Genomic DNA, 13,422 nt, shown 5'->3' with positions numbered 1-13,422 from the left:
TTCATTAACTGTGCAGGCAGTGCAGGACTAAGCATGCTCAGTGAAAAAGCTTTTCTCCTTTGCCTGTCAAGCCCTATGTTTGAACTCATTCCAGAATGCCGGATTTACTTTTCACGAAGAAACAGTACCTGGCTGGACTGCATTTTTCTTTCCCTCCTTAGTCACCGAAGATTGGAAACAATATTCTTTTGATGATCAGTGCATTCTCAGTAATGCAATGTGCCTGCATGCAAGTGTGAATCTTGCAGTGGAGAAGGAAGACAAACTTTGCTACCTGTGAAATGAAGACTTCTTAGGTCAGTAAGAGGGGTGCAGAGAAGCTAACTTTTCCAGCAGCTTTCGACTTTTAACTAATGCTTTTGTTTTCTGCTCTCCTGTGTCCCTTCCCATCTTTAGCAGAGCTGAACTTTTAGGAAAGTTTAGCAGCTTGCTGATTGTTCAGCCTCTCTGGTAAGGTAAACTTGTTTTAAGTGAAATCGTTACGAGATTGGTGGGAGCAGAGCTTAGTTTTTGAAAACCTGAGTTGCTGGTAGCATAGAGGTTTGTTTTCTTTACTTTTTCTTTTCTTTCTTCTTTTTAGTGGTTCCTATAAATGCAAGCCTTTGCTTCCAGTGTGTGTGTTTTAAAAGACTGTTCCCCCTTCTCTCCCCGCCCTCTCCCTTAGAGCTGAAAATGAGACTCGTTCTTGAATAATAAACGCTGTATGTTATCAAGCAAATCTTGTGGCTTGTTCATGTGATCATTTCCAGCCTGAGCATAGATGTTTTGCCTTTTAATACGCTCACAGCTCTTTCTGGAAAATGAATTGCAAAACTGTTAGCAGAGGGGTGAGAGAAAGCAATTTTACTTGATAACAACATGTTTTAATATAATAGACTATTGTGCTTTTAAATTTTTAAGTGCTCCCTACTTTTGGGTTTTAAAGACATATTTAGAACTCCTCTCTCTTGAGGTTTTGAAATATTCCCAACCTTAGAAAGGGGAAGGAGAATAATTTTTTTTGAGACTCTCTGCTGCCTAATGGAGATTTTTCTGAACATAGGCCAAATGGTCAAGAAACAAAATGACCACTGAATAAGAAGTGAAATGGACTCAAATAATTAAAAACTGTCTGCAGTTGATGATTATTTGAAGCAGGTCAGAAACATTTGGCAGTTTCTGGTGTTAAATTTTGTCCTCCGATGTTCTTCAGAATGGTTATATTGCATATCAAAAGTTAGCATTTAATTTTGTAAGTGTGAAGAGTATATACAGCTTTCAATATTTGAATTATATACATTTTACAAGCTTGAGATGAATGAAGAAATAACTATACATGCAAACGTAAAATCCTTGTGTTTAAAAGCGATATATTTATTATTTGGTTATTTTAAACTGGAACTTGATTTTTCCCACGCAGAGGGTCTCAGTAAGAAAAAGGGGTAGCAGGTTAGTCGTGATGCATACTCCTAGTTACGGGATTAGAAGTGCATAATATCTTCACAAGCTACAATAGTTTATGCTGCTTCTCAGCACTCTCAGCTGAAAACTCTGCAGAAAAAACCCTCAGCATCTCTTCTTTGCACAGGGTGAGAGCAGAGCAAAAGTAGAAGTGACTGGGTTGCGCTAGGTCTCTCGGTTGATTCCCACCGGGATTACCTGCTGCGTGTACACGGAGGGACAGGGAGCAGCTAGGCCAAGCAGAAGGAATCTGCAAATGACCGAAGCTGACGCTCTCTGATCTTTCCTTACGTTTATCCCCTGAGATCCAAGGAGGTTTTTGATGAGAGAAGGCTGGGAAAAATTTCTTTGCGTTTTTCCTCTTCTTTGATTTAGCAACCTGCAGGGGATTATGGAGGCAGTCGGGGTTGTGCTGCAGATGGACACAGGCTCGGTGTGCCCACAGCCTAGTCTCTCCCCTCTTCGCATGCAATACCTCCATTTCCTTAGCTGTGAACTGGGGAGGGTGACCGGGAGGCTCTTTTGTAAGGTACTTTGCATATTTTTAGAAGAAAAATGCCTCATACTTTCAGAGAAGTGATAAGCCCTGGCTGCAGAACTGCACACCTGATTTGAGTTTTGAACACTAACTTCTGGACCTTGGGTCCACAGATTTAGCTTAGATCCTTTTAGAGACAGTGGAATGGCAAAATATTGTCCTTATCCAGACACAAACAACATGGCCTCCTCCATGCTATTGTTCATTTTCAGGTATCCAAATCCAGCAGCTTTGTGTGAATCCACTTCACGTGCAAAATATAATTAGGGACAGGAAATGGTTTTGGATTATTTAATTTCCCCTCCTAGGGTTGAGATTTTGCAATTTGTAGGCTTGCAGAAGTTATAAGTGGAAAACAACTCTTAGGCCACGGAGCCCAGATCTTAACAACCCTAGCTGTGATGTGTAATAGCGAAGTCCAGTAAATGAGTATCAGCCAGATTTTGGCCAATAAACCATTTAGCCTCTTGCCCATCTTTATTTTCATCCTTCATCTTCCCAGGTTTTCCCAAGGCAAGTCCACTGCTGTTCATTGGTTGAATTTAAATCCTTCTTTATTTTTAAAACAAGGGAGGGGAATTCCATAGTTCCTGGAAAGGCCCAGGTCTTTCTAAGGTTTCATTTACCTCCGGAGTGGAGCAAGCTGTTGCAAATGTGTGTAGCATAGTTTTCTGTGTATCTTTCGTGTGTGTGCTGAATCCTGGCTTTTTGGACAATTTAAATGGGGAAAAACTTACAATGCGTCTCTCCTCCCTGAGTTCCGGGTATGATCTTGCTCTTTGAAATGGAGACATACCTTCTGAAACCAGCCATAATCAATAGGCGGAGGTGAAATCTGAATAGAGAAAGCAGGAGGTGCAGGAATGGGACATACCGTATCGCCTCGAGCAGTAGGTTACCTTTGCTGTGAGTCTGTTCCTGTCCTGGGATGTGCCGAGCAGAAGCACAATGGTCTCGGCTTTCTGGAGCAGTTAATTGTGGCAGCTTCCTTGTTTCAGTACTTACACAGAGACATCCTACGAAGGCCTTTTTTGAAGATGGTGATTGCTCAGAGCATTTTGAGTATCAGGATGTCAAGACCCGTCTGAAACACCCTGGCTAAGTCACTCAGGAAAGCAAGCCAGCTGGGATCCGGCACTGGTGTAGAAAACCAGACCCCAAATGGGCATCTCTCTAATGGGTCATTCTTGACCTACAGATGCTAAATGTGATCTGTTCATGTACGCTGGTGATTACTGGAATGTTCTCCAAAACTGGGCAGGACTTTCCATATCGCTAAGCGCAGTGAAGTATAAAACAAAGAAGGGATGATTTATTTTAGAGAAAGATGCACTAAATGACATTGCATCTCTTTTGAGGAAGCACAGAGTTTGCGCTTCATGTCAGAATGCGCAACTGTATTTTTTCAAGTCGAGCATAGAAGTGCAGGGCAAAAGCTGATAATGGTACTTCAGGTGGTATTTTAGAGTATTGCAGACAGTAACGTGGATTATCGCCCTGTGCTTTTGTCTTTGAGAAGAACCAAGGAACAGCAGGGCAAGTCACGGTAGGCTGTTCTGTCTAATGTTCTTTTTGAGGTAGATGATCTTGGTCATTCTTGGGAAGATCTTGAACGTGCCTTTCTTTCCCCACTTTCCCTGTGCCCAAGAGTAGCGTGTGAAAGCAGCTGCAGGGAAGGAGCCATGCAGGAGCTGGAAGCCTACGGTCTGGCTAAAACCATCTTTACAAGTTCATAGCAAAACTGATTCCCTCACCTATAATTTCTGGTGGAGGCTGCATGTCTACAAGTAACACCTTTTCACTAGTGGAGTTTTCACAGCTCCACCAGTCTGGAGGAACCGTATCTGAACGTGTCCCCTCAGTCACCTCTTGCCAGGGTCTGTTCCTGAGCCAGCCATAGCCACGTGTAGAGTGTCGGTGCCCAGGACCACTGTAGGGCCAGCTGAAGAGCCTGGGGTCTGCTCTGCCCAAGAGCTTACGTAGTGCCTCCTCCTCTCCATTGACCAAAGCGAAGCCATCTCTTTCTTTTCTCTGTGCACTGGTGGGTTCAAGGAGCCATCCAAAGGTGCAAAGGCCTTCAGAGCAGAAGCAGCAAAACGTGGATGATTTCTGAGGAACGCTTTTCCTCAGGGTGTTAAATTTACTGTAGTTTTTCCTACAAGGCAGAGAGATGCTGCAGGTGTTGCCACATCGTTGCTACGTGTTTGAGACGTAGGACAGTGACTGTAAGCAAAAGACAGTCCTTTAGTGCAGCACTGGTATTAATAGTGAATTCCTCCATTTATTTTTACAGGTAGCAGTGGAAATGAAAACAATTCTATTTATGATATTGTTCACAGACTCCACAAATGTAAGTACAAATATAGTTCAAAACTGCACTATATTTCACCATAGGTGGAAGCGTGAGTCTAATGATCAAAGAACAATACACGTGTTAATGTTGTGGGTTTTTTTAAAAAAGCAAACAAACAAGGAGGCTAGGGGAAAGTTACATATTTGACATTCTCTTGCTGGCTTTGCACAAAATCAGGGTTCATTTGGATTTAGAACCTGCTGTATTTGGGCCAAAGTTGTCTCTGGAGAAGTCTGGGAGGGACAGAAGAGGAGAAAAGCTTTTAGCTCTGTCTATTGAGAAACCTCCTGGGTAGCAATTTCAAAAACTCCGGCGGGACTGAGGAGCCAAAGTCCTATTTTTAGAAGCATTGTGGGAGCTTAAATCAGGCTTTAAAGCTTTTAGGAACCTGAAAATGCAGGTAGGAACCCCGTGGGATCTATGAAGTGTCTGAACAGGTTATGTGCCTCACCCTGAGAGTTAATACTTAACTCAGCATAGGGGCGTTAGTGAAAACTACTGGACTTCTGCATGAATCTTCAGACATCCCAGATCCTTATAAATCTTATATCACCTCATTTCAGAGGAACTGTGATTCATAAATACTGAAGCCTGAGTTTAAGGTTCTCAATGGATGTAAGTGATTTTGAATATATTATCCATTGCTTTAAAATCACAAGTGAAAATAATGAAGGCAACACATGGATTAGTGTCTCTTGGTGCCTCCTGGACTCGTTTCTGTGTTCACCGAAGTTCAGGGTTTTTTTTTGTTCGAGGCTTTAGTTTCTGCCACTTGAGAGGTTGGAGAGTGCTGCAAAATTTAAGCTGAAGTTCAGTGCATATTCTGGTCTCTGTAAAAGTTTGTGGGAGTTGCAACCTGGGCCGGATTTCAGCATCTGGATCTCCTTCCCGGGCAGAGATGCAAACAAACAGAATTTTCTGCATCGATATGCAAATTCTCCAAAGAAATGGGTGCCTCTCTGAATTGCCTCTGTGTTGCTGTTGGGGTTCAGGTGGTTGAAAAAATGAGCTTTGTGTTCACAAGGCAGCAGGGACTAGGGTTTCTCCAAAGTGCCTTTGTTTGGGTATATGTAAAGCTATCAATGCGTCATTCTTTCTGCTTCAGCTGTTAGAGACTCCCATCTTCTCTATTGATTTTACCCAGAATGCTTACTGCCCTTGAAGGTGTGACCTGTACCTCAGGCTAATTTATTTCTGTCATGGCTGCAGCATTTTTTAGAGGGCAGCGGGGGTAGGAGAGAGAACAATGAATTCAACATGGAATATAAATCCCGAGTCTGTAGCCTTCAGACATTCCAGTACATACCCTGCTCCATTCTCCCATTTGGCATTCTGCACGGTCTTGGATTAAAAGGCAAAAAAAAAAAAAGGCAGGCATTTGTATAACTAATCAGGTGAGCCATTCTGGGGTAATCCCTTTGGTCACACATACTGGCATGTATATTAAAATTTTGCTAGGCTTCTAAACCATTTACAATGACGTCCTAGTTTATGAGCCTGAATGAAAAGTCTCACCTTGATGGCCTAGAAGTGTCTTGGATCTGAGCACTGTTGCTTTAATCTATTGAAATTTGTGTTGTGGAATGTGGGTGGACAAAGAATTTGGGTTTTGTGCTGAAAACTCATTTTGGACCGTAGTGGTGGGGGTTGTGGTGGATTTTTTAATTTATTTTATTTTATTTTACATTGTATCGCATATGCTTTCCTGCTCAGTTTTATAGACAGTGATGTGAAACTTAAATGATGTGTAAGCACAGAAGTTTAAACTCTACAAATAGTGAGCCTAAGCACCTGGCCCCTTTCATTATTCTATTGAAATAAGTGGGTTTTGCTCTCATGACCTGCGTGTGTAGCTGAAGTCTTTCCCTCCTGCCCCATGCAGTTCATCAATAGCATAGGATTTCTCTAGAGCAAACATGTTGTTTTCAAGTTCCCCCACAGAAAGGCTGAGCATCGTGTGCTGCAGTGGGCTATGGAGAACGTTTTCGGAAGACTTTGTTGGACTGGTACCGTGTCCTCGGGATGCGTGCAAGCACTGGGATAGATTGTGTGGTGTTTTACAGATCACCTCTTCCCACCTCGCTTAGGTTTTTGATCAGTAGCCACCGAGTCCTCTGAAACTGGAGGCACAAAGCAGTGAACCCTGGGTCTCCAATGTGATGATGATGATGATGATGATGATGATATTGAATGATTTCCTGGACTGACTGGTTGGACTCTGCAATTCAGAGCAAAGTTTGCTGTTCAGGTTTGAGTTCTCCAGCACAGGAGAGGCAGCTTTAAGGAGCTGTATCAAACCGTGAGCTTCACATAAAGCAAAGTTACTGCCTTCCTTGGGAATTTAGGGCTCATGCTTTAGAACAGTTGACCCAGAAGTACCTGGCCTGGGGTTACTGCTGTGGGTCAGGGCAGTGAGGCCAGCTGGGAAGGTCAAGCTTCAGAGGAATGCAGAGTGCTCTGGAGTTGAAGTGTATGAGATTTCCAGGTGATTTGCTGGGAGCTGCTGTCGCAGAAAGCACTAAATTAGCCCAGGATAACTGAATTTAGTGAAACTTCAACCGGTCTGGCCTGAATCAAAGTTCATAGTTAAATCTCGTTACTTGCCATGTGATTTGGGTTCCAAGTGGGTCCATGTCACACAGCCATAAATGTTTATTTTTATTCCCCCAAACATTTTCTGCAGTGAATCACTCAGAAGCATTTCTGTAGCACCTACTGCTGTAGAGAGGAAAAGTGGAACAGGAGGTATCAATTCAGAGGAGAAATGTGAATAAAAAGAAGGTTTATGATTTACGCAAGGGGCAAAGGGTTGCTATGCCATAGGAAATGAAATGGTCCATTGGTATAAAGCGTACCTTTTCGCACCTCCACTTTCTGCATTGGGGCAAACGTATATATATGACCTCCGCCAACATATTGGTTATTACTCACGGAACAAAGCAGCCAGGGCTGGGCATTCAAGCATGTAGCCTCCCTGTATCTTGGCATCTTTGTGTTTATAGGTCTCACTCTTTTTACTTTGCCCCTAATAGCAATAAAGTAAAACAAGATCCGGTCTTTTCATAGCATTGCCACTCTCCTAAAACAGAGGGAGGGAGGAAAAGAAAGGCAGTTCCAACACAGAAAAGACCCTGTGCTCCTGTAAATGATTTCTTGGGCCTCCAAGGAAAACCTGAAAGAGAGAGGGAGAAATACAAATGCTTAACTGAAACATGGTAGCAGCCACCCTTGTGATTTAGCACAATGCCTTGAGGTCTGATTTATCTCTCACTAGTAACAGATTCAGAGGCTAATTCTGGCTAGAACCCGCCTCATGTTTTCTTTTGTAGCAAATCACTGGAGAAGAGTTGCCCAAAATGTTATTTCCCCAATTTTTCTATGAGGGTTGCATTTTTAGTTGAAATGGGAAAATACTGGGTAGTTTACAGCTTTGGAGGGAAACCTTAAGATTTCAGTGTTTCCTCCACTCTTGTGTCGCCACCATCAAAATGCTTTTGTGCGTCAGGTATAAATCAACGTGTGCGGCTTGGTTACTGTTGCGTGCCTGTCCCTTCATGAAATGCATGTCTTGGCAGAGGTCTTCGGTTTTTACTGCAGAGGGTATTGTGGGATAGGGTGAAGGTTTCTGCTGTGGACAAGTTTGGCTTCTTCTGAGGCTCAGTTTCATCTTAGCATCGTTATGGCCTTTCATTTAATTTGTATTTTCTCCCTGCCATGTGGGATGGTACCCATTGGACAGGTCTGGAAATCCAAAAAAGAAAAATATAATAATTAGATTGCCTAATACCCTCAATTGAGTTAAACCCCTCATTGTGTTAAGTGCTGTATGTACTGAGTAAGCGTCCATGACCCTGAAGGCACGGCAGTCAGGAGGTGGCAAAAGTGAGATGTTATTATTGCCAGTTTGCAGGTGAAGAATTGCCCAGGGTGCCTGATCCACACTGTTTTGTTGCCGGTGGAGTGGGGAAAAGAAAATCAGCTCTTAGGTAGGAAGGTGACTAGATTTTTTGGTTTGCTGTGGGCTTGTGATGGGCCACCATCATTTTGGAGTCTGTCACCAGGCAGTGTTGCAGCTTTGCTTGCTGCTGTGAGTTTTCTGTAGGACTGTGCTTGCTGTCTTCTCTGAGTCACTGGTGTTGGCAGTGCCTTCCTGAGGAATTCTCCTCCTTTGGTTTTAGAAACCCCTCAGAGCCATCAGCACTGATAATGTGTCTGAATCCAGTTCATGTTTGCTTCATGTCTGCTTGCTGTTCTAGAAGTCTTGTGATTTTTCATCCTTTACTGTCTGTCCTAGAAAGGTATTCGTGTGCCTAGTTTAACCCCAGAGGCAGCCTCATGTCAGCGATGGCAGAAATGAGTCCCAGGGCTAATGGCAGAAACAGAGAGTACTAGTATGTCAAAGAAATACTGCAGGTAAGATGTATAAGGTGTAATGGGAGATTTTAGGAGTGAAAAGCATTCCAGTAATGCAACCGGGTGTTTATTATTTAATATCTTATAAACCAAAAACATCAGACAAATTTTCCAGTGTGCAAACAAAGGAAAAATACCTAAAGTTGGGCCTGAGAGAGATGCTTTGCAAAATAATTTTATATATGAGGAGGCCCCTCATATGCGTCCCAGATGTACAATCCCATATGTCTGTTCTGTTAGGCTGATTATGGAATACATGCATTTATAGCTCACAGCAAAGGGAGAATTGATTTCTTTCTAGAGTGATGTGGATATCGCTGTGTTCAAGATAATTAAACATTAGAACTGAAATACTCACGCACAGATCCACCCTGGTGTTTTGGTGTAAGAGACTGTGGGTGAAACTTTTGGGTGTAAGTAGCGCATATGTGAGAATGTGTTGCTTGTGATGCTAGACGGCTTAAGGTTTTCATTTGTTGTATCCAATGCTGCAGGTATGTCTGCGAGTAACTTACTCACAGGAGGAGTCCAAAGAGGCTACTTAACTGCTTACATGCAGGAGCTGTATGCATCTGAATCCCGAGAGATCCTGGCCTAAGTGTAGTATGTCTTGTACCTGCCTAAGTGTAGTATGTCTTGTACCTGCAGTATAATTGCTCCAGAGAGCTCGCTGTTCAAACTGACAAGACAAAGGGAGTATTATTGCACATGTAGATGTAAAGAACTGTGGGCTTGTCTACACTGGAATAGTCAGAAGTTAATTCGTATTAAACTAATGATGCATACATAAAATGCATGAGTTAAACTGCACTGAACCCCTTTGTGGTCACTCTTGTTCATCGTGAAAGTGATTTCTTTTCCTTTAAACTTGTTTCACTTCCAAAGTAAGTTTAGTGAAACCTAATTAAAGCCACTTTGATTGTGAAGTAAAAAGTCTATACAGGGATTTAAATGGTGCTCAACTAACTTACCTGAAAAATTAATATCGTTTGGTTTTTTTTGAGTGCTCTGGTGTAGACTTGATATACTTTGTCCAAAGTCTACTTTTGATGTTATCATTCACTTCTTGTAGTATTTGGATTTTTCACCTTTTAGACTGAGCTCCAAGATAATGTGCTAATTTAATCTTCCATAAAATAAAAAAGGCATGATTTGATGCAGAGAACATCTTTGAGAATATTAACCCCAAAGGTGTCAATATCTGAATTCAAGTGATTTTAGACTAATTTTAAAGGTGTACTTGCTTTTGAAAGTTCAGGTTTGTAAATGCTGAAGATTATTCAGTACCCTGGAGGGAGCGATGGATATTGAATCCTAGTCAGTGTCATAACTGGAAATCTAATTTCTGTAAAATCGAGCTCATGGCTTAGCACCGAATTATTCCATATGTAGAGGAAAAACAGCTTGGCTGAGCAATATCCATGGTTATGATGAAATTCAGTTAGGCGTGGGTTTGAACCTGTCCAAGTCCAGCTGAAACTCCCAAACGTGAGCACACACAGGGAACCAAGTCCGGACAACTTGGAAGCTCAGGCTGAAAGTGAAAAAATGGAGCACATTACATGGCTTGATGTGCAAACAAACCCTGTTCCGTGCAGTATAGAGGCTTTGGTCTACAGAAAGCAGGTAAGCTGTAGCCCCTTCCCATTAACACATACCTTGAGCTTTAGAGGCAGCATGGTCCCCTTGAACCTGAGCTAACAGGTGGCTGTACAGACTGAAGGCACACAGGACCTAGTGATGAGTGTTCCTTGGCTGCAATTAAATCGCAGAAATGTGTAAGTCTGTGTAATGGGTATCTGAAGTTTTGCTATTACTACTGTATTTAGAAATGGAGGTATTTGACAGACCTGGGATGGGTGGAGGTATAATAATTTTATATAGATTGGGACCAAGAAAAACAGAAGTCTGTTGGGTTTCATTTCCACTTGTGTCGCTGGCTTCCTCTGTAAGTTTGAGGGGCAAGTAATTTAAGAGCTCTGTGTGTCTCAGTTTCTTCACCTGTCAGTTGGGGGAATTACTTCACAGGGGGATTGGAAGTATCATTATAATGATACTTGCAATATGCTTTCATATGCTAGGTAGAAGAGTGGGAGCGTTAACATGTACAAGAGAAAAAGAAAAAAGTAGGTTAGCTTGTCTGAGCTTGTCATGCTTCTACTGTGTCAGCAAACTCAGGGAGACAAGAGAAAGGAGAGAAAGAGAGATCAAAAGAATACATTAAATTAAAAAGTAAACAGAGAAAGTTAAACTTAAAGTGGCAAGTAAGGAGTTGCATAGGACCTATTCTGTGCTTAGCTGCATTAACCTTGCTTTTCCATCGTATGCCAAGATCTTTGTCATCGACAGCACACCACCGAAAATCGCAAGGCAATGCCTGTGTCTACCGTGTGGTTTTGAGCTCCTGTCGGCTCTGGTGAGCTGGCCAAGCTGAGGTTGCTCTGCATGCGAACAAAGGCCTTTTGAGGAAAGGGGAGGATTTTTCCCTGGTGATGGAGAAAGCAGGGATCCCTCTCCCTGGACTGGTGTGGGACCTGGTACAGCTCAGATGCTTGGAGAGCTTCCCTTCCCTTTCAGTAGGACTATCCTTATTTGTCATTCGTGGCGCATTAGGCTGTGGTGTGCAGCTGTATTGTGATGGCAGCAATAAGGTAAGGATTGTTACGCCGGGTCCTTGCCTTGTGCCTTGTCGCTGGCAGTGGTGAGTGACCACTGGTGCTTAGGGAAAGACTGTGTAAAAGTGGAGTTTACGTGTCCTCCCAGCTCTTCGCAATCTGTACTTTAGGGACTCCCTAAAGCACAGGCTGCATCTGGTGTGATGTTTAAGGCTAATGTTGAACTTTGTATGTTCTTACTTCTGTCACAGCCAGGAGAGAGTTAATTTACCTTTCTGCGCTTGCAGTGATAATTCTCTGGAAGCTGCTACGGTTACACAAAGCAGCAGTATTGGCAAACAGCTTTCAGAGTCTGCATTTTTTTCCTCTCTCTTTGTTGCGGTGGGAGCAAAAAGTCTCTATGCGGGATAGCTGTTTCCTCTGAGCTTTGTCAACATGTTCACACTAGGTTGGGCTTCTGCACAAATGTTTCCCTCAGCTTCAAAGTCCATGTGTAAAGAAGGCAGCTCTGTAATGTGGTACTGTTGTGCATCATGTTGTGGTAGCTCAAGAAGCGGTGCTGTCTCCTGTTGGAGGACAGATCGGGCAGATTGATTTGCTGCCTCCCCATTTGTGGTCCTACAATATGGATTCATTTTTGGAAGTGGTGAATGTGTGTTGCAGTCCTTCAGAGTCGCTGCTGTTCGGCATCTTTCGACAAACAGGCCACTGAAGTGCTCTCTCAGCTGTTTGGACACAAGGAAGAGACCCAATCTTTCCTTTTTTGTCCTTTCCTTACCCTGTTTGTTTTGAAGGCACACTCTCTCTTGCGTAGTTAAGATGACCAGACACAGTTTTGAACTGTGTATTCTATTTTGTTTAATCTGTTCTGTCTGATCATGAAATAGGCCAAGGAGTCTTCATGTGCAGATCTATAATATCGCAAATTTTCCATAGAAAGCGGACTGAGAAGAACAAAAAGCACATGGGGGAAAATTCCTGGTAGTCAATATATGAAGGGTTAGTTATATTTTTACAGAATTATAGGTGAAACACTAGGCTGCCGAAAGCAATCTTACCAGCTGTAATCTTCTTTAACTGTATCCAGTCAGAAAAGATGAAAAATTGTTTTTCTGCCTTTGAAGAATGGAAGTATCTTTTTCCATATCCACTTTCACCTGTTTTACTGTAACAGATTCTGGATCCACTCAGCTAAATCATCATAAGCGGAGTTTCATGGAAACAAATTGCACCATAAAGCTTATCCTAAAACTCTGCCTTTTGCACCTTCAGCAGCTGGGTAGTTTTTGAAGAAAAAGTGCTCAATTTGCATCCTAAGCCTCCTCAGACTGCCTTATCTGTGGCAAAGCTGGACTACTTGGAACCATGGGCTGTGCGGTATAATCTTATTTTTACACATGGTCAGACTGTTTTACTGTGTGTCATCTGAAATGCACCCTTCCTTTTTGAAAACCACAAGTAACCACAAGCTTCCGCTAAAGTGCTGGAGAACAGCAAGTTTTCAAACGGACTGATGAGTAAATAAGAGCGGCAGGAACGCAGCAGAAACCTCTTGGAAAACAAAGGCGAAGGTGTCAGAGACCTTATTAACATAAGTGCCTATTCCCCAGCCAACTGAACTGAAAAACACCTTATGCTGAGATAACACAACCCAAATGCAGGAAAGCCAGCCGGTTTAAATGTGGAGGGCAGGACCTGAAGCACACACTTCTCAAACACATTAGGAACAGAGCATGCTATTTGCTCTGTGATCTGCAAAATCTTGCAATGTGGGGTAGAGGAGGAGGGCAGCAGAAACACCAAGGTGCCTTACAGCAGTTGGTGTGTCGCTGGCAAACAAATGGGTATGGAAAGGTAGGCAACTCTCTGTATTTATGTTTAAATGCAGATTGAGCCACTTGTATGTGTAGTAGCAAGAACATCTTGGACATATTTTAGCAGATTTTTGTAGTGGTGGTGTGGAGGACGTGGGTAAGGTCTGTAGAGAGTGATGAAGTAATGGGATCTCCTTCATCTTTCAAACCTTGCCATCTGCAAAAGGAGGTTATTTCACCCAAGAAAAC

The 13,422-nt window shown here is 42.7% G+C and overlaps 1 long non-coding RNA gene across 1 annotated transcript in view; it reads left to right on the top strand.

Moving 5' to 3' along the window:
- The first annotated feature begins 27 nt into the window (after positions 1 to 27).
- LOC115344529 overlaps positions 28 to 13,422 on the top strand; it is a 41,125-nt gene continuing 27,730 nt past the window's right edge. Inside the window, exons 1-2 of the long non-coding RNA XR_003924551.2 lie at positions 28 to 296; positions 4,272 to 4,328. This is a non-coding gene — a long non-coding RNA (uncharacterized LOC115344529). The remainder of the gene's footprint in view (positions 297 to 4,271; positions 4,329 to 13,422) is intronic.

Source organism: Aquila chrysaetos, chromosome 8, assembly GCF_900496995.4.
Source record: "Aquila chrysaetos chrysaetos chromosome 8, bAquChr1.4, whole genome shotgun sequence".
Classification (NCBI taxonomy): domain Eukaryota; kingdom Metazoa; phylum Chordata; class Aves; order Accipitriformes; family Accipitridae; genus Aquila; species Aquila chrysaetos.
This window is presented reverse-complemented; position numbering and strand designations above follow the sequence as displayed.